Genomic DNA, 3,886 nt, shown 5'->3' with positions numbered 1-3,886 from the left:
ATAAGCAAAACATTAATAACAACTTTAAAAAATAATTTAAAATTTAAATTAAAACTTTAAAAACCCCATCTAGCTGAAAGCAACAAACATTTCTATAAAAGCAACAACTTGCTAAAACAGAAAAATGCCACGGACCCCGCTAGAAAAAACAACAACCCAACAACAATCAACTAAAAAAACCCCACCATCCGTCAATTTCCTCATTCTGTAGAAGAAGCATTGCCCTTGCCTTGCTGTGACGGCCAACAGGGCGAGGCAACCCCAAAACCTCTTTGGGCAACTCCCAAAAGCCAAAAGAGAACCTGTCCCAACACCGCAGTATCTATTCGGAGACGGCTCCGACGGAAATAGACCAATCAAAATGCGTTGCGCCTCTTGAACAAGTAAAAAATATGGGGGATCACAGAGGGGCATGCCGCCTGCTTTTCAACCCATAGTTTGATATTTTGCAGTTAAGTTTGAAATTTTCTTGGAAATAATTGATTTGCGACAGTTTTTTTAGTGGCTATATGTGTGATCTGCAGCAAATAATACGCAGTTTGACTCCCCCAAAACAGTGCTTCTGCGTGCGAGAGTGCGTTCAAATTGTTCCTAGGTTCTCGCCGGAGACGTCTCCGAATATCTTCTGCCTCTCCACACTGTAAGCTACTCTCGACACCCCACACCCGCTCTCCCGCGCACCAAACCCTGGGGCAACCAGCCAGGCCTGTCGCGTACGTAGCCTAGGCCTTCGCGACAAACCTGAAAAGAAATTCCTGCGTCCGTTCGTCCTCAAACCCCGGAATAACACACACGGCACGCTGCGAATGACTTGGTCAACACAATATTCTCAGTTCGACTCAGCAGACGAAAGCTTTTGGGGGGTAAATGCGCACTCAAACGTGAACTATAGGCTAGTCAGGCAGCGTAGGTTTTAGTGTTGGTGGGGTCCGGGTCCGCTCAGCCAGTGCTTCTAAAACACCTGGTTGTCTTGCAATATACAGAGCAGAGGAGGAATCTGTGCTATATCAGAGTGGTTTACTATGTTTTAAATTTCAAGTTTCACATACTCAAACAGAATGGATACCTTAGCAAGTAAGAGTTTTATAAACACGTCTTTTGATTTAACAAAACTTTTCAGATCTTTAAAACAAGATACTAACACTATTAACACATAAAGAATAATGTGTCTAACTATTATAAGTATGCATTCCATTTCTTGGACTATAGATATATAACAAAAATGTGTTTCCTTTTGCTCCATTGTCACTCATTATCATCATCCGGTGCCTTGCCGACTGGTGTGGGCGATCAAGGACCTCCACTTCCATCTATCTTGCGTTGCAGCAATGGTGTCTGTTGTTCTTGCTACTCCCAGCCATGTTGTCAACTTGTCCAGTATCTTTTCCTTCTGTCTGCCTCTGCCTCTCTTTCCATCAAACTTGTCTGTAGTTACAATATTCTTCAATGCTTCCATTGTTCCTACTTACACCAAAACACACATAGGCTACAGACAGACAGACAGACAGACAGGCAGGACAGACAGACAAACAGACAGACAGTGTCTGACAGACAGACAGTGTCTGACAGACAGACAGTGTCTGACAGACAGACAGACAGACAGACAGACAGACAGACAGACAGACAGACAGACAGACAGACAGACAGGCAGACGAGTGTGTTGTGATCTGCCGGTGATTGGTGGGCGTTCTGGTAGTCTATTTCTTCGGCGGCTTTTCAGTGTTACGGTACCGAAGACTAATAGATACCAGCGTAGCTACGTTAGTACCGTATCTATCTAGGTTATCTGGGGCTTGCATTATTACACATTATGGGGACCAGTTCCATGAAAAAACATGACCGTTTTTGTATTGACTTGTTGTTGTTGCTGCTGCTGCTGCTGCTGCTGCTGCTGCTGTTGTTGTTAATCCAGTGGTTGTTGTTGTTGTTGTTGTTGTTGTTGTTAATCCAGTGGCCCTTGAGTTGAGCGTATGCTTTCGGCCCAATGCCATGTTTTAAAAAGAAGGTGCGGTTCCTCAAAAACTGTTCTTTGCTGCAGTGTGGGGCATTGCCTTTAACTTTAAGTGGTGGGGACAGAAGGAAATATTTCCGTGACAATTAAGTACCTAGTTGTAAAATTGTAACTACCTGCGTCTGCGGTGTGATGGCCGAGTTGGGCTTTTCAAGGTTGCACGCTTAAAGACGCACGGGCTATAAATTCTCACCGGAGGAGGCCTGCTTTATCTGTACTGTATCTCCCGTCTTTCTGCCGGGAAAACGATGCTCATGAAAGTGGCAAGACGACATGGAATATTATCTAGAGGCTAGTCCAGGTTAGGGAAAAGTGGAAATTATTTGTCGGTGACCTCTATACCCTGGTCTATAGTTTGAAAAAAAGGCGATACTTGTTCCTTGTTACTTGTGTGAAGGACCGACATCACTGCACAAGGGGCATCCCCATAAGCGCTCCGTCCCCCGAAGAAGCACATCTCTAAGTGTGTACATGCTGACGGTTCCAGACAATGTTTGATTCCATAGCCTTCCGTTCCTCCTACTAAGTCTAGATCTTCTGCAGGCGCCCCATCCAATTCCAAGCTTACGAAGTCGATCAAGATGATGGTATTCCGACTCTTCTTGTGCTTTTTCTCGTTTTTCCCTGACTGAACACACACACAAAAAAGGCGAGAATGACGAAGGAATCCCTCTAATCTAAACTAAACTCAGTTTGACCCCAGTAGGAGGATCGAGCAGTCAAAGTATTTCCCCGCCCCCTCCTCTGTTCCGAAACACACACTCACACACACACACACACACACACACACACACACACACACACACACATGCACACACACACACGCACACACTCGCACACTCACACACACACACACACTCACACACACACACACACACATGCACACATTCACACACACACACACACACATACACATACACACACAAACACTCACACACATCATCATCATCATCATCATCATCATTGCCTTTCTCACCCTGCATTAGGGTATAGGCCACGGACAAACACCTTCCACCTTTACTCTATCCTGGGCTAGCCTCTTGATATTATTCCCTGTCTTCCTGTTTTTTCTGTACATCGATTTTTGTGATTCTTCTCCAGGTTCCACGCGGTCTTCCCCTTGATCTCTTACCCTGTGGGTTCCAATCCAAAACTGTCTTTGTTATGCAGCTGCCTGATTTCCTGAGAGTATGTCCAATCAATATCGCCACCGCCTTCTTCCTATCTCATCTCTGACTGGGATCGGTCTTGTTTTCTTTAACACTTCCACATTGGTGACCCTGTCTGTCCATCTGATCCTCAGTAACTTTTTTGACACCTGTTCAAGAAAACCTGGATCCTCTTTATACAAGTCTGTGATGCGTTCCATGTCTCACATCCATACAACAGGACCGACTTCACATTTGAATTGAAAATCCTCATCTTTGTTCAAAGTGAGATATCTCTGGTCTTCCAAATCCTATCCAAAGATATGAAAGCAGCCTGTGACACACACACACACATATTACAATACATGTACTTTCGCTGAAGTGAAAAATAATGAGATTATTCAGGATCTAAAAATCAAGTTAAGTTTCCAAATAAGTTTTTTAAAAGATCCGCTACTACCGCTTCTGTCTGAAAAAAGAGATGCCAAACAAAAAATAGTGGGACACGGAGCAGGACAAATAAAAAATATTTTCTTCTTGTTTTTTCTTCGTTTTCTTTGCTTTTTCTTTAAAAAAAAGTTTTGTCCCCTTAGCTTCTGTTGTTTTTCTTTCTGGATATCTAAATGATAATCAAGCTCTCCTTCTTCTTCTTCTTCTTCTTCTTCTTCTTCTTCTTCTTCTTCTTCTTCTTCTTCTTCTTCTTCTTCTTCTTCTTCTTCTTCTTCCT

At 43.5% G+C, this 3,886-nt stretch overlaps 1 protein-coding gene across 1 annotated transcript in view; it reads left to right on the top strand.

Moving 5' to 3' along the window:
• Nucleotides 1-841: 841 nt before the first annotated feature.
• LOC101862005 (transient receptor potential cation channel subfamily A member 1 homolog) overlaps nt 842-3,886 on the top strand; it is a gene marked incomplete at its 3' end in the record, with an annotated part of 55,805 nt that continues 52,760 nt past the window's right edge. Inside the window, 1 exon segment of the mRNA XM_035970386.1 lies at nt 842-1,075.

The sequence above is a fragment of the Aplysia californica genome, unplaced genomic scaffold (assembly GCF_000002075.1).
Source record: "Aplysia californica isolate F4 #8 unplaced genomic scaffold, AplCal3.0 scaffold00011, whole genome shotgun sequence".
In the NCBI taxonomy this organism is placed as follows: domain Eukaryota; kingdom Metazoa; phylum Mollusca; class Gastropoda; order Aplysiida; family Aplysiidae; genus Aplysia; species Aplysia californica.
The sequence above is the reverse complement of the archived record's forward strand: the minus strand, read 5'-3'. Positions and strand labels throughout refer to the sequence as shown.